An 18226-nucleotide genomic window follows, 5' to 3' on the forward strand; every position below is an offset into this window, starting at 1 on the left:
TAAAAACGCATTAAAATGATAATGCAGAGTGGGATTTACATTTCATTTAAAGTACATATTACTGTATATTCATTCCTATAAATTGTGACCCAGTAATCTTGACAAGATATCAAGACTGTTTACATCTGAGCACGGCTGGCTTTTATCGGCCCTTGATTGACAGAGGAGAGTGCTTGCGGAGGAGGTGTGGCGCAATAGTCACTTCCGTCGCAGCGACTGCGGCCGTCAGCACTGCTCACTGCACCAGTGTGGCGGCTCAAGCAGCAATCGCAGCAAGTCGCAGACCAAATTCAAACTGCGCATGCGCGGAGATGGAGACTGCTGTCGTCGTGCGGCTACAGTCGCATCTTGGAAAACGCACCTTAAAGAAGATCTTGGCGCTTCCTCGGCAGAGCTAGTCTACGGAGAACCAATTCGACTTCCAGGAGAAATGCTCTGTGCCACGACAGACAGCCGCCTCGAGGACACTTCAAACTTCGTAGCCAACAAATGAGTCCACTGCGTCCTTTGCCAGCATCACGACATCTTCAGGGACTTGAACACTTGTACTCATGTCTACCTACGTGATGACACGGTCCGCGACGCCCTACATCCGCCATACACTGGCGCACATCGAGTGTTAAATCGAAATAACAGGACACTGATTGTGCAGATAAGAGGCAAGCCTGTCCGCGTCAGCATTGATCGGATAAAACGTGCTTTCCTCCTGGATGATAACCCATACGACTCAGGGTCATCGCATCAGCGCAGAGAACACAGCCGCAGCATCACCGGCACCTAAAAGTGCTCCACTTGGCACCTACAACTCGCTCCGGCCGAAGAGTTAGGTTCCCGGACTACTTTCAGCCGCGAGTACCCCATAATTATAACAAGATGGCTGACACTAAGGATAACGATAGTAAACAAATACATCGAGTGCCTTACTACGTAATGTTAAGGTGAAGTTCCGTGTAGAATAAAAATGCAGTTCTATTTAATGTTCTGTTTACTGTAGTCAGTAAGTGTCTGATCCCCACAGGTGCTAAGCTCAATGTATAGATAACGGTAATTTAATTAAGAAACTCTTTGCTCTTCACGAAACAAGTCGATCACTATACGTTAATTATATCACCGTTAGTCCGCCTCTGTGGTGTAGTGGTTAGGGTGATTAACTGCCACCCCCGGAGGCCCGGGTTTCATTCCCGGCTCTGCCGCGAAATTTGAAAACTGGTACGACGGCTGGAACGGCGTCCACTCAGCCTCGGGAGGTCAACTGTGTAGAGGTAGGTTCGATTCCCACCTCAGCCATCCTCGAAGTGGTTTTCTGTGGTTTCTCACTTCTCCACCAGGCAAATGCCGGGATGGTACCTAACTTAAGGTCACGGCCGCTTCCTTCCCTCTTCCTTGTCTATCCCTTCCAATCTTCCCATCCCCCCACAAGGCCCCTGTTCAGCATAGCAGATGTGGCCCGCCTGGGCGAGGTACTGGTCATCCACCCCAGTTGTACCCCCGACCCGATGTCTGACGCTCCAGGACACTGCTCTTGAGGCGGTAGAGGTGGGATCCCTCGCTGAGTCCGAGGGAAAAACCAATGCTGGAGGGTGAAGAGATTAAGAAGAAGAAGAAGAAGAAGAAGAAGAAGAAGAAGAAGAAGAAGAAGAAGAAGTAGTAGTAGTAGTAGTAGTAGTAGTAGTAGTAGTAGTAGTAGTAGTAGTAGTAGTAGTAGTAGTAGTAGTGTCCGAGTCCATCACTGAGTGCCGCCCGGGGTTCAATTCCCGACAGTGTTTAAACGGTTAATTCTCTTGGCTTAGGGGACAGCGCAGACACAACACTATCCTAACGCGCAGTTCCTTCCCACGGCAGACAGAGTAGCAATAGTCTTACAGTGTGTGTACTGTGTATTGTTTAAACCATCCTGCCAAAAGAGTATAAATAATCTCACATTTTATGTTTCAGGTAAGGAGTGCGGCCGCTGTCCTGCCAATCGTTGTGACTCTGTTTAAAGTAAGAGAACCTTCATCTCCTTTGACCTGTTGAGTGGACGTTGGTGCCTGCGAGGTTCGCAGTTAGTCTTTCGTACCCAAGGTTGGTCATTTCCCAAGAAAGGAAAGTCATCGCGTGCTTTGTGGACGATATCAGTATAATAATCCTGGTGTCTTCTCACCAACTTCTGGAACCTGTACTAGAATATTGTTCCCTGAAAAATAATGTAGTGTTAGGAAGAGCATCTGGTCTAAAACCAGAATGATCCAGGGTGGTTCTTGCTACGCCAGAAATAACTTGGATAAACTGAGGATGGTATATTATTATTACATTTTTGATGATTTTGAGGAGTTCGAGGGAGTTTTCCGGAGTTTCTAAATACAACAGAATCGCAGATCGGAACCTTTCAGGCCCGCCAACAGCATATGAAAGGATGTATTTAGAACTGAGTGGTTTTTAGTGTGGGGCTTTGCATTAAAACAAACAGAAACATCCATTCCCATAGCCCGAGGAATTAATAACCAGACGCGGCTAAAATCCCCGGCCTTGCCGGAAATCAAACCCAGGACCCTCCGAAGTGAAGGCCGCTGTGCTAATCATTCAGCAAAGGATCGTTAAACAGATAGCACTATTATCAGTAAAAGTAAGGCTGTAACTTGTATTTTGCGACAGAATATTTCAGAACGGTTATTGCAATCAATACATTTAAAGCACACCGACCGCATTTATTTTATCGGCTTGTGTCCCCCGCCGATGGCGCCGCGGCGCTCACCCCGAAATTAATTTTGCTGTAAAAGGCCGAAAGCCGCAGGTAGTGACGTAGTAGCTGTTATATGGAGTGAGGGGGATCGGTCACTACCTAACTGAATCATCTACGCTACTACTTGCCAGTGAGCGGAGCGCTCACCCTCCACCATTTGTACTCATATTGTTTGATTCTCGATTTTTATGTTGTGTTTAGCTTGCCAAATTCTTAAAATTCTTATGATTAATTACCCATTTCTAATTATTTTTCCTATTTTTATGTATAGTTTATTTTTTACATTGTGAATGATGAATATCAAATGGCCGGACCATGCTTCAGAACGGTGACAGTTCTTCTGATAATTCTCCAAAGTAGATAGGTTAGAAATACTGACCACAATATGAACAATATGCTGAAGAAGACGAAGAGGAAGGAATAGCCGTTGGTTTTTGGCCATAACAAGGCAACACAGTGAATAATCCACGTACCAAATCTGTGCAGACGTAGACAGTAGTATAATTGGATGGTTCTGCCGCACCTCCGCCGCCGCACGCCTCCGCCCGCCTCCTCCTCCGCCTCCGCCCGCGGGAAATTTGAATTTTGGCGGGAAATTTGAATTTTGGCGCGAGATTTGAATTTGTAAACAAAGCCACGTGCTTTTTGACAGCTGTCATCGACAACAACGCAACGCTAACCTCACTGCTGCCATCTTGACGGGCCTAAACCTCACTAGTGCCAACTTAACCTAACTAGCGTGAGGTAAACAAAGCCACGTGTTTTTTGACAGCCACGTGCTTTTTGACAGACAACAACGCATCGCTAACCTCAGTACTGCCATCTTGACGGGCCTAAACCTTAGTGGTACCAACTTAACCTAACTAGCGCGAGGTAAACAAAGCCACGTGCTTTTTGACAGATTTGTAAACAAAGCCACGTGCTTTTTGACAGACAACAACGCATCGCTAACCTCAGTACTGCCATCTTGACGGACCTAAACCTTAGTGGTACCAACTTAACCTAACTAGCGCGAGGTAAACAAAGCCACGTGCTTTTTGACAGCCACGTGTGCTTTTTTGACAGCTGTCATCCGCCATCTTTAAACTACAGAGCACCGTGCTGCCCTCTTTCGTCACCTTTCATCGGCAGTGCTACCATCTTGACAGACCTAAACCTTAGTGCTACCAACTTAACCTCACTAGCTCGAGATAAACAAATCCACGTGCTTTTTGACAGCCACGTGCTTTTTTGATAGCTGTCATCCGCCATCTTTAATCACAGTGCTGCCCTCTTTAGCTACTTACCTTTGAAATGTGGTGGCGGATAATTTGAAAAATGCTTTTCGACAAGCAGCCATCTTTAATCCAGAGAGAACAGTGCTGCCCTCTATGTGGTGGCGGCAAATTGAAAAATTCCACGTGCTCTTGTTTGAAAACAAACTCACGTGCTTTTTTGACAGCTGTCATCTGCCATCTTTAATCTATAGAGCACAGTGCTGCCCTCTTTAGTTTGAAATGTGGTGGTGGTAAATTCCACGTGCTCTTGTTTGGAAACAAAGCCATGTGCTTTTTTGACAGCTGTCATCCGCCATCTTTAATCAACAGAGCACTGTGCTACTATCATGCGGGCAATTTCATCACCTGTCATCCGCCATCTTTAATCCACAGAACACCATGCTGCCCTCTTTGTGGCTACTACCTTAAGCACGTAGTAGCGGGCAATTTGAAAAGTTCTGTTAGCTATCATCCGCCATCTTTAATCAAGGGAGCACTGTGCTGCCATCTTTAGCTAGATACCTTTGAAATGTGGTGGCGGCCAATTGAAAAATTCCACGTGCTCTTGTTTGGAAACAAACTCACGTGCTTTTTCGACAGCTACCATCCGCCATCTTTAATCAACAGAGCATAGTGCTACCCTCTTTAGTTTGAAATGTGATGGCGGCAAATTCCACGTGCTCTTGTTTGGTAAACATAGCCATGTGCTTTTTTGACAGCTGTCATCCGCCATCTTTAATACAGAGAGCACCGTGCTGCCCTCTTTATCGTAGTAGATGTAAATTCGTCACCTGTCATCCGCAGTGCTGCCATCTTTAGCTAGATACCTTTGAAAAGTGGTGGCGGATAATTTAAAAAGAAAAATTCTACAGCAGCCCTCTCTCGACGCTAATTGCATAAGATGGCGGCTATACATGACTCCTTAAGGGTGCTTACGCAAGATGGCTGCTATACACAGGTTCTTATGAGACTCCCTTGGGATGCTTGCGCAAGATGGCAGTTATACATGGCTCCTTATGAGATGCCCTAGGGATGCTTGCGCAAGATAGCGGCTGCTCTTATGGGACGGCTTAAGGGTCCTTGCACAAGATAGCTTGAGATGCCCTAAGGATGCTTGCGCAAGATGGCGGACACAAGATGGCGGCTATACACAACTCCTTATGAGACGCTTTAAGGGTGCTTGCGCAAGATGGTTGCTACTCTTAGCTTAGAGGCTAACGTGTCGTGATAGTTCGGTTCATTAAATTTAGGGCTTAAATGCAAAATGTTAAATATATCGAAAACGGTGCACCGTAGAGCAAAACGGACAAAATTTTTCTGCCTAATACCTAGGTTCGCAGTATGAGGAACAAGAAAATCATAGTCTAATGATGGGATCAACGGTTCGGTTCCTACTTAGGCCCTTTGGCATTTGCTCTGTTTTAGCTTGTATTGAAGCGAGTCTTCGTAACATGATCAGGTCTAGCTATGGTAGAGAGTATAACGTACCGTGCAGGTTCGATTCATTAAATTTGGAGGCTTAAATGCAAAATGTTAAATATCTCGAAAACGATGCATCGTAGAGCAAAACGGACAATATTTTTCCGCCTAATACGTAGGTTCGTAGTATCAGGAACAAGAAAAAACATAGTCTAATGATGAGATCAACGGTTCGATTCCTACTTAAGCCCTTTGCCATTCGCAGCTATCTATTTCTACAAGATAGTGGCTGCTCTTATGAGAAACAAGATGCCTTGAGACGTCCTAGGGATGCTTACGCAAGATGGCAGACACAAAATGGTGACTATACATAGCTCCTTATGAGACGGCCTAGGGGTGCTCGCACAAGATGGCGGCTACTCTTATGAAGAAAGCTAGCTTAGAGGCTACTGCGCAAGATAACAGCTGCTGTTATGCATGTGGTGGAGGGCAATTTGAAATTCTATGTGCTTAATCAACAGAGCACCCTGCTGCCCTCTTTAGCTGAAATGTGGTGGTGGATAATTTGAAAAATTCTTTTGACATCTATCATCTTTAAACAAAGGCGACTATACATAGGCTGTTAAGGCCTTATCATTCTCCTCCTCCTCCTCCTCCTCCTCCTCGTCCTCCTCCCCCTCCTCCTCCTCCTTCTCTACCTCCTCCTCCGCCTCTTATGTCAAGGCATAGCTTTATATCGAACAAGTTTAAACCTGCATCGCGAAGGCAAGCGTGTGCAGCGATAACATTATTGTGCATGTTTAGACTTTCGAAACATAAGAAGAGTAGAATCAAACGCTGTACTCGATACGACATGTGATCAGAACATTGATTGATGCGTTCAGAAAACAAAATAAGTGATCAAGACTAGAATCGAACAATGTACTCAATACATCATGTGTTTAGAATATGTCAGGGGATACGCTTGTTCTAAGAAGATCAGATTGAAACATAACAAGACTAGAATAGAACACTGTAATCGATGTTGTTAACTTCAACATGTGATCAGAACATTGATTGATGTGTTCAGAACACAAAATAAGTGATCATGACTAGAATCGAACACTGTACTCGATACAACATGTGATCAGAACATTGATTGATGTGTTCAGAACACGAAATAAGTGATCAAGACTAGAATCGAACACTGTACTCAATACAACATGTGTTTAGAACATGTTAGGGGGTACCCTTGTTCTAAGAAGATCAGAATGAAACATAACAAGACTAGAATCGAACACTGTAATCGATGTTGTTAACCTCAACATATGATCAGAACATTGTTTGATGTGTTCAGAGCAAAAGTACAATTTTAATGATTTGCGCAGCTAACTCGCTCGGTAAACGATATAGCCAAAGTATATCTTCAAATTATTTACCTTCCATCATTCGTCTTGTGTGTAAAAATCAGTCGAACAAGTTATCGCATAAACATGGCTGAAAAAAAAATCGTGATAGGGTATGGAACCCAGGGGTTACATCTTATCAGAAGGGCAAAAAGGATGAAAGGACTCTTCCTCCTCCTTACCGCACATTCCTTGGCTAAAGGGCTAATGGGCTAAAGGGCTAATGGGCTAAAGGGCTAAAGGGTTAATGGGCTAAAGGGCTAAAGGGCTAAAGGTGCAACAACCTCATCGATCGCTATCAGCAAGAACGCTTGTACTTTGTTAAGTGTAGAAAATTAATCTTTATTGGTAAATGGTTTTATGTTCAGAACAAGGAATGGAACCTAGGGGTTACGTCTTACCTAATAAAATCCCCGAGGTGCGATGAGTTACGTTTTTCGAACTAGTGTTTGGAACACTGAACTTTTCAAGATGGCAAGAGTGAGGTTAGCAATGTTCTGTTGTTGGATTTTAAATTCCACGCTACAACATGCATAAGGTGGCAGCCCTTGAGGTTTACTCCCGTAAAGATGGCAAGAGTGAGGTTAGCAATGTTCCGTTGTTGGATTTTTAAAATTCCCCGCTATAACATGCAAAAGGTGGCAGCCTTGAGGTTTACCGCCGTAAAGATGGCAGCAGTGAGGTTAGCGACGCTCCATTGTCCTTCAAAGTGAGGTTAGGGTTCGTCAAGAAGACAGCTGTCAAAAGAGCACGTGGTCGTGACGTCACGGTCACGTAGTATGCTGCCTCAGCATGCAAAGTTCAATGTCTACACCTACGTTGTTAACACTCTGCTATGTTCACAAGATTTTTATACATCACTATTCTTTATGCTTTAAGTTCATTCACATAGGCTATACTAAGATAGCAGCACAAACACATGCGAACTTTGTACATTCTAATGGAATAAGTTTAGTACTGTGTGCGTCATGGATACATGATGTGTGCACGCATTTAATCTTGACTATACGTAATGCTGCTGCTTTGTTTACAAGATTTTTATACATTGCTATTCTTTATGCTTTAAGTTCGTGCACGCACAAGCGATACTCGTACGCTCTAGCAGGAGAAGTTTAGTACGATATTCGATACATACATTATCGATAGGTGATGTGTACACGCTTTAGAACATAGCTCATCTTTATGCTTTAAGTTCGTGCACATGGGTTAGGGATACACAAAAGCGATTGCTACATGCTCTAGCGGAAGAAGTCTAGTACGATAGTAGATGCATGTAAAATCGATAGGTTATGCTAAGATAGCAGCACACTTACATGATTTTAGCACAATCTAGTGGGAAAAGTTTAGTATGATAGTCGTTTCGTGCAAAATCATTAGGTAATGTGTAAACGCTTCGAAACAAGGCTATTCTTTGTACTTTAAGTTCATGCGTACAGGTTATGCTAAGATAGCGGCACAATCTAGCGCAAGAAGTTTAGTACGAGAGTCGATGTATGTAAAATCGATAAGTAATGAGTACACGCTTTAAAACATGGTTATTCTTCGTACTTTCAGTTCATGCATCTTAGTTATGCTAAGATAGCAGCACAATCTAGCGGAAGAAGTTTAGTACGATATTTGTTGCATGCAAATCGATAGGTGATGTGTACACACTTTGAAACATGGCTATTCTTTTTACTTTAAGGTCATGCGTATAGGTTATGCTAGGATAGCAGCACAATCTAGCGGGAGGAGATTAGTACGAGAGTCAATGCATGCAAAATCCATAGGTAATGTGTACATGCTTTGAAACATGGCTATTCTTTGTACTTTTAAGTTCATGTGTATAAGTTATGCTAAGATGCCAGCACAATCTAGCGGAAGAAGTTTAGTACGAGAGTCAATGCATGCAAAATCGATAGGTAATGTGTACACGCTTTGAAACATGGCTATTCTTTGTACCTTAAGGCCATGCGTATAGGTTATGCTAAGATACCAGCACAATCTAGCGGAAGAAGTTTAGTACGAGAGTCGATGCTTGTAAAATCGATAGGTAATGTCTACACACTTTGAAACATGGCTATTCTTTTTACTTTAAGGTCATGCGTATTGGTTATGCTAAGATAGCAGCACGATCTAGCGGAAGGAGTTTAGTACGAGAGTCAATACATGCAAATTCGATAGTTGATGTGTACACGCTTTGAAACATGACTAATCATTGTACTTTAAGTTCATTGGTATAGGTTATGCTAAGATAGCAGCACAATCTAGCGGAATAAATTTAGTACGAGATTTGATGCATGCAAAATCAATAAGTAATGTGTACACGCTTTGAAACATGGCTATTCTTTGTACTTTAAGTTCATGCGTACAGGTTATGCTAAGATAGCAGCACAACCTAGCGGAAGAAGTTTAGTACAATATTTGTTGCATGCAAAGTCGATAGGTAATGTGTACACACTTTGAAACATGGCTATTCTTTTTACTTTAAGGTCATGCGTATTGGTTATGCTAAGATAGCAGCACGATCTAGCGGAAGGAGTTTAGTATGAGAGTCAATACATGCAAATTCGATAGTTGATGTGTACACGCTTTGAAACATGGCTATTCTTTGTACTTTTAAGTTCATGTGTATAAGTTATGCTAAGATACCAGCACAATCTAGCGGACGAAGTTCAGTACGAGATTCGTTGCATGCAAAATCGATAGGTGATGTGTACACACCTTTTTACTTTAAGGTCATGCGTATAGGTTGTGTTAAGATAGCAGCACAATCTAGCGGAAGGAGTTTAGTACGATATTTGATGCATGCAAAATCAATAAGTAATGTGTACACGCTTTGAAACATGGCTATTCTTTCTACTTTTAAGTTCATGTGTATAAGTTATGCTAAGATAGCAGTACAATCTAGAGGAAGAAGTTTAGTACGATATTTGTTGCATGCAAAATCAATAAGTAATGTGTACACGCTTTGAGACATAGCTATTCTCTGTACTTTAAGTTCATACGTATAAGTTATGCTAAGATAGCAGCACAATCTACCTGCAGAAGTTTAGTACGAGAGTCGATACATGCAAAGTCGATAGGTAATGTGTACACGCTTTAAAACATGGTTATTCTTCGTACTTTCAGTTCATGCATCTTAGTCATGCTAAGATAGCAGCACAATCTAGCGGAAGAAGTTTAGTACGAGAGTCGATGCGTGCAAAATCGATAGGTAATGTGTACACGCTTTGAAACATGGCTATTCATTGTACTTTAAAGTCATGCTAAGATAGCAGCACGATCTAGCGGATGAAGTTTAGTTCGATGGTCGATGTATGTAAAATCGATAGGTGATGTGTACACGCTTTGAAACATAGCAATTCATACTGCTGCTCTGTTCCCAAGACTTTTAAGAATAGCTAATCCTAATGCTGCTCTTAGCGACGTCGAGCTAAGGATTGATTACGTGACCGTGACGTCACGACCACGTGCTCTTGTTTGGTAAACATAGCCACGTGCTTTTTTGACAGCTGTCTTCTTGACGAACCCTAACCTCACTTTGAAGGACAATGGAGCGTCGCTAACCTCACTGCTGCCATCTTTACGGCGGTAAACCTCAAGGCTGCCACCTTTTGCATGTTATAGCGGGGAATTTTAAAAATCCAACAACGGAACATTGCTAACCTCACTCTTGCCATCTTTACGGGAGTAAACCTCAAGGGCTGCCACCTTATGCATGTTGTAGCGTGGAATTTAAAATCCAACAACAGAACATTGCTAACCTCACTCTTGCCATCTTGAAAAGTTCAGTGTTCCAAACACTAGTTCGAAAAACGTAACTCATCGCACCTCGGGGATTTTATTAGGTAAGACGTAACCCCTAGGTTCCATTCCTTGTTCTGAACATAAAACCATTTACCAATAAAGATTAATTTTCTACACTTAACAAAGTACAAGCGTTCTTGCTGATAGCGATCGATGAGGTTGTTGCACCTTTAGCCCTTTAGCCCTTTAGCCCATTAGCCCTTTAGCCCTTTAGCCCATTAGCCCTTTAGCCCATTAGCCCTTTAGCCCATTAGCCCTTTAGCCAAGGAATGTGCGGTAAGGAGGAGGAAGAGTCCTTTCATCCTTTTTGCCCTTCTGATAAGATGTAACCCCTGGGTTCCATACCCTATCACGATTTTTTTTCAGCCATGTTTATGCGATAACTTGTTCGACTGATTTTTACACACAAGACGAATGATGGAAGGTAAATAATTTGAAGATATACTTTGGCTATATCGTTTACCGAGCGAGTTAGCTGCGCAAATCATCAAAATTGTACTTTTGCTCTGAACACATCAAACAATGTTCTGATCATATGTTGATGTTAACAACATCGATTACAGTGTTCGATTCTAGTCTTGTTATGTTTCATTCTGATCTTCTTAGAACAAGGGTACCCCCTAACATGTTCTAAACACATGTTGTATTGAGTACAGTGTTCGATTCTAGTCTTGATCACTTATTTCGTGTTCTGAACACATCGATCAATGTTCTGATCACATGTTGTATCGAGTACAGTGTTCGATTCTAGTCATGATCACTTATTTTGTGTTCTGAACACATCAATCAATGTTCTGATCACATGTTGAAGTTAACAACATCGATTACAGTGTTCTATTCTAGTCTTGTTATGTTTCAATCTGATCTTCTTAGAACAAGCGTATCCCCTGACATATTCTAAACACATGATGTATGGAGTACATTGTTCGATTCTAGTCTTGATCACTTATTTTGTTTTCTGAACGCATCAATCAATGTTCTGATCACATGTCGTATCGAGTACAGCGTTTGATTCTACTCTTCTTATGTTTCGAAAGTCTAAACATGCACAATAATGTTATCGCTGCACACGCTTGCCTTCGCGATGCAGGTTTAAACTTGTTCGATATAAAGCTATGCCTTGACATAAGAGGCGGAGGAGGAGGTAGAGAAGGAGGAGGAGGAGGGGGAGGAGGAGGAGGAGGAGGAGGAGGAGGAGGAGAATGATAAGGCCTTAACAGCCTATGTATAGGCGCCTTTGTTTAAAGATGATAGCTGTCAAAAGAATTTTTCAAATTATCCACCACCACATTTCAGCTAAAGAGGGCAGCAGGGTGCTCTGTTGATTAAGCACATGGAATTTCAAATTGCCCTCCACCACATGCATAACAGCAGCTGTTATCTTGCGCAGTAGCCTCTAAGCTAGCTTTCTTCATAAGAGTAGCCGCCATCTTGTGCGAGCACCCCTAGGCCGTCTCATAAGGAGCTATGTATAGTCACCATTTTGTGTCTGCCATCTTGCGTAAGCATCCCTAGGACGTCTCAAGGCATCTTGTTTCTCATAAGAGCAGCCACCATCTTGTAGAAATAGATAGCTGCGAATGGCAAAGGGCTTAAGTAGGAATCGAACCGTTGATCTCATCATTAGACTATGTTTTTTCTTGTTCCTGATACTACGAACCTACGTATTAGGCGGAAAAATTTTGTCCGTTTTGCTCTACGATGCATCGTTTTCGAGATATTTAACATTTTGCATTTAAGCCTCCAAATTTAATGAATCGAACCTGCACGGTACGTTATACTCTCTACCATAGCTAGACCTGATCATGTTACGAAGACTCGCTTCAATACAAGCTAAAACAGAGCAAATGCCAAAGGGCCTAAGTAGGAACCGAACCGTTGATCCCATCATTAGACTATGATTTTCTTGTTCCTCATACTGCGAACCTAGGTATTAGGCAGAAAAATCTTGTCCGTTTTGCTCTACGGTGCACCGTTTTCGATATATTTAACATTTTGCATTTAAGCCCTAAATTTAATGAATCGAACTATCACGACACGTTAGCCTCTAAGCTAAGAGTAGCAACCATCTTGCGCAAGCACCCTTAAAGCGTCTCATAAGGAGTTGTGTATAGCCGCCATCTTGTGTCCGCCATCTTGCGCAAGCATCCTTAGGGCGTCTCAAGCTATCTTGTGCAAGGACCCTTAAGCCGTCCCATAAGAGCAGCCGCTATCTTGCGCAAGCATCCCTAGGGCATCTCATAAGGAGCCATGTATAACTGCCATCTTGCGCAAGCATCCCAAGGGAGTCTCATAAGAACCTGTGTATAGCAGCCATCTTGCGTAAGCACCCTTAAGGAGTCATGTATAGCCGCCATCTTATGCAATTAGCGTCGAGAGAGGGCTGCTGTAGAATTTTTCTTTTTAAATTATCCGCCACCACTTTTCAAAGGTATCTAGCTAAAGATGGCAGCACTGCGGATGACAGGTGACGAATTTACATCTACTACGATAAAGAGGGCAGCACGGTGCTCTCTGTATTAAAGATGGCGGATGATAGCTGTCAAAAAAGCACATGGCTATGTTTACCAAACAAGAGCACGTGGAATTTGCCGCCATCACATTTCAAACTAAAGAGGGTAGCACTATGCTCTGTTGATTAAAGATGGCGGATGGTAGCTGTCGAAAAAGCACGTGAGTTTGTTTCCAAACAAGAGCACGTGGAATTTTTCAATTTGCCGCCACCACATTTCAAAGGTATCTAGCTAAAGATGGCAGCACAGTGCTCTCTTGATTAAAGATGGCGGATGATAGCTAACAGAACTTTTCAAATTGCCCGCTACTACGTGCTTAAGGTAGTAGCCACAAAGAGGGCAGCATGGTGTTCTGTGGATTAAAGATGGCGGATGACAGGTGATGAAATTGCCCGCATGATAGTAGCACAGTGCTCTGTTGATTAAAGATGGCGGATGACAGCTGTCAAAAAAGCACATGGCTTTGTTTCCAAACAAGAGCACGTGGAATTTACCACCACCACATTTCAAACTAAAGAGGGCAGCACTGTGCTCTATAGATTAAAGATGGCAGATGACAGCTGTCAAAAAAGCACGTGAGTTTGTTTTCAAACAAGAGCACGTGGAATTTTCCAATTTGCCGCCACCACATAGAGGGCAGCACTGTTCTCTCTGGATTAAAGATGGCTGCTTGTCGAAAAGCATTTTTCAAATTATCCGCCACCACATTTCAAAGGTAAGTAGCTAAAGAGGGCAGCACTGTGATTAAAGATGGCGGATGACAGCTATCAAAAAAGCACGTGGCTGTCAAAAAGCACGTGGATTTGTTTATCTCGAGCTAGTGAGGTTAAGTTGGTAGCACTAAGGTTTAGGTCTGTCAAGATGGTAGCACTGCCGATGAAAGGTGACGAAAGAGGGCAGCACGGTGCTCTGTAGTTTAAAGATGGCGGATGACAGCTGTCAAAAAAGCACGTGGCTGTCAAAAAGCACGTGGCTTTGTTTACCTCGCGCTAGTTAGGTTAAGTTGGTACCACTAAGGTTTAGGTCCGTCAAGATGGCAGTACTGAGGTTAGCGATGCGTTGTTGTCTGCCAAAAAGCACGTGGCTTTGTTTACAAATCTGTCAAAAGCACGTGGCTGTCAAAATCACGTGGCTTTGTTTACCTCGCGCTAGTTAGGTTAAGTTGGTACCACTAAGGTTTAGGCCCGTCAAGATGGCAGTACTGAGGTTAGCGATGCGTTGTTGTCTGTCAAAAAGCACGTGGCTTTGTTTACAAATCTGTCAAAAAGCACGTGGCTGTCAAAAAGCACGTGGCTTTGTTTACCTCGCGCTAGTTAGGTTAAGTTGGCACTACTGAGGTTTAGGCCCGTCAAGATGGCAGTACTGAGGTTAGCGATGCGTTGTTGTCTGTCAAAAAGCACGTGGCTGTCAAAAAACACGTGGCTTTGTTTACCTCACGCTAGTTAGGTTAAGTTGGCACTAGTGAGGTTTAGGCCCGTCAAGATGGCAGCAGTGAGGTTAGCGTTGCGTTGTTGTCGATGACAGCTGTCAAAAAGCACGTGGCTTTGTTTACAAATTCAAATCTCGCGCCAAAATTCAAATTTCCCGCCAAAATTCAAATTTCCCGCGGGCGGCGGAGGCGGAGGCGGGCGGAGGCGTGCGGCGGCGGAGGTGCGGCAGAACCATCCAATTATACTACTGTAGACCAAGGGGGAGCATCGTAATTCACCTTCCAGGAGTGACAGGGAAGGCCAGCAATTCAGAGATAATTACCAAAGTATGGAACCTCTTTTTTCCAGTGTCGATTCTTCAAGAAACAACCTACCATACGAATGTACGGATGAGAAATTTAGAGTAAAGCGCATGCGTGGTTGATACACTCAGTAGAAGAAATTAAAGCCCTTATTGGATTGCTTTATCTGGCTTGGCTGATGAAATCTTCCCACGTAAGCATGTTACATTTCTGGGCAAATGACGCAACTGCACCTGAAATATTTCATTTGGTTATGCGCTTAGTGATCTGCGGTAAAAAAAAAAGGGAGTAATAAAAAATAAACCTCCTCAAAAGAAAACAAAGTAAAACTAGTCTGTAAAAGTTAAGAAAACCTCATCAAGAACGATACGTGAGCGCCGCGCTCATCATCACCCCTCCCCCCCCCACACTTCCTTGCAGCTGAAGTTTTTGGAGGCGGCTGTTCGTTCATTTTTTCATAATTATACCCGTATGCTGAAATAACGAACAAGAAAAAAATTGCAGGAAACAATCCAGACTTGGTTTTCAACTGAATGAAATGAAATGGCGTATGGCTTTTAGTGCCGGGAGTGTCCGAGGACATGTTCGGCTCGCCAAGTGCAGGTCTTTCGATTCGACTCCCGTAGGCGACCTGCGCGTCGTGATGAGGATGAAATGATGAAGACGACACATACACCCAGCCCCCGTGCCATCGAAATTAACCCCTGATGGTTAAAATTTCCCACCCTGCAGGGAATCAAACCCCGGACCCCTGTGACCAAAGGCCAGCACGCTAACCATTTAGCCATGCAGCCGGATTTCAACTGAATAAAGCTATGACAGTCATTTTTGACAAATTGACTTACGAATGAAGTAAGCGAGAACATGATTTGCTGAGGAATTAATTAATAATGCTATTCGCTTTACGTCCCACTGACTACCTTTTCGGTCTTCGGTGACGCCGAGGTGCCGGAATTTAGTCCCGCAGGAGTTATTTTACGTGCCAGTAAATCTGCCGACAGGAGGCTGACGTATTTGAGCACATTCAAATACCACCGGACTGAGCCAGGATCGAACCTGACAAGTTGGGGTCGGAAGGCCAGTGCTGAGGAATTGCCAGTCGCGTAATATAGACTATTCAAGCCGTACGACTGTGGCAATGGATGTCGATTCGTAAATACGTACAAATAGGCTTTGATCAAATCATGCGATCCATGAGAGCGCGGAGCCTCATTGGCTCAGACTCGTAATTTTCTTCTTTGATCTGCAAGCTTCTTCGATCAGTATTTACGGGTACATTCGCTTGAGTGAGACCCAATGATATTTTAGAGTTTCATTCGTTTACTCTTTCTTTCAACAACCAACACTTTCATTCTCCGAAGCGTCAAGTCTGTAGTTTTGCGTGACTGTTAACTCGTAATAATAGCCGCAGAACCTTCACTCTTACGTGAAATCCGAACTAAAGGGACGTTCAAGAAATCCACATACATTTACCTGGGTCCGTGCTGTGGCTTGTCGCACTTCTTTTCGCGAAGAACTAGAACTATTCCTTTCTCTTCGTCACATTTCCCTTGTCAGTTACAGAACAAGGGTACACCTTCCCCGGCGCGCCTTCTCTGTGGTGGACACGAACTTTTAAAAAACTTTCTTCTTCGACGGTTAGACACTAGTGACATCTAATGGCTAAATACCAACAAATTGCTGAAGAAATTTTGTTTTTGTACTTGGTAAATGCTTTTTCCTGAGGATTGTTTTTTAATGCACCGAAGTTGCCAACACTTTACCTGGTTCCTCCTGTATTGTAATCTGCCTATCACATGCCTGTAAATATGTTCTCTAGCCATTCGAACCCGGAGGTGTGTATGGAAATTCAGCCTATCAGCGTATTGCATTTTAATTTAGTCTGGAACTTTCCACTGCGGAGCTATTTAATGAGAGCTTTTTAGGGCCGTCTGGTCTGAATTGCTCCAGTTCTTGAGAGTGCAAGTTGACGGAGGTTAGGGGGCAGGACGCGGCCGACTTGAAGGAGATCCAGCGCAGAATTTGCCTGTGGGTAGTTCGAGAGAAAGGTTTCAGCAGTTTCTTTTTGGGTTGAAATGTAGGATCTTCTACGCAGTCTTCGGACTCTTTCTTTAATGTAAGGGAGCACGAGTGATGACCCTCAATTCTATCCCCTTCAACTTTTGAGCCGTGTGACTAAAGTTTTCAACCTCTAAATTTTGAAAATCTTTTCTCGGCTTTTAAGTTCTCCCCCTTTAGCGACCCTTTCTGTATGCGATTAGCCTCTGTATCATTGGGCCTTAAACCTACTTAGCGTCTCGTCTATTCCAGAATGTTCGTTAAGTAGTGCTGGTGTTTCGCCTTTTGTTAATGGCCTGTTGTGTGTAACCTTTTACTTTTTATTCATAAGGTCTTGTGGTATGGGTAAGTGTGGCCCTGTTTATTCTTTATAGCTCATAGGGTAACCGTGTCAATGTTTTGGTTCCCTTTGGGAACAGTACCTAATCTTATTGTGGATCTTGGTGATCACCCTAGGGATTGCCGAATGCCGAATGAGACTCTGTCAGGAACAACTCTGCTCTTTCGTATGTAATTTAACGACTGGGTATTTCTCCCAACTTTTTTGTTCCTGACTTAGGACTTCTAAGTCCAATGCATTGTTGGAGCTGACGAGCACGTTGTTAGTATTTTCAACTTTTCTTTGTTGTACCATTAAATTTCTCTCTCTGAATTTTAAGAAAGGGAAGAAGTAAAATTTCCAAATTTGTTAAAGTAAAAGTTGCCCCAAGTAATCCTCTGTCCAGCCATTCAACCCGGAAGTTTCCTATTCCTCTCTGACGCACTGAGATAGCCGGAATAGATTTCTTTAAAACATCTCTTCAAATATCGTAGATATTTAATATACTGCAGTGTCGAACTTTTGCCCTGAAAATAAGTCGTTTTGTGTTTACATGAAACTCTGGCATTTTAAGTGTCTTGTCGACTAGACTGTGCTGGAATTCGATCTCGAAACCCTGTAAATAGAATGCAATCGTCTAACTCGTTAGGTTATTTAATTCAGACGTGTTAACCTCTATAAAAAATGCAACTTCTATATACAGCAAAGGCCCTACATGAATGGGTCAGCAATATGACCGCACGCCTGTCCTTTACAACAGTTGAGGAATACATCTGTTTGTTAAAGCCTTTTATAGGAACCGCAGAGAAAAGCCGTTTCGTGTTCATAATTATCGCGTGCTTTCTGTCTGGTAAGGCGAGGCGTGTGTTGCCATTTCTCTTGGTCTTTTATATTTAAATGAGGCTATAAAAGACAGACTGTCGATCGGAAGCGTATCTTGTGGTGACGTCATTGGCAGCGTGACGAGATGGAAGCTGTAATGCGCTTCTCGGGCACTGTGCCGCAGTTCCTGCCCATTCGCTGAAATGATGAG

Source organism: Anabrus simplex, chromosome 4 (assembly GCF_040414725.1).
Source record: "Anabrus simplex isolate iqAnaSimp1 chromosome 4, ASM4041472v1, whole genome shotgun sequence".
In the NCBI taxonomy this organism is placed as follows: domain Eukaryota; kingdom Metazoa; phylum Arthropoda; class Insecta; order Orthoptera; family Tettigoniidae; genus Anabrus; species Anabrus simplex.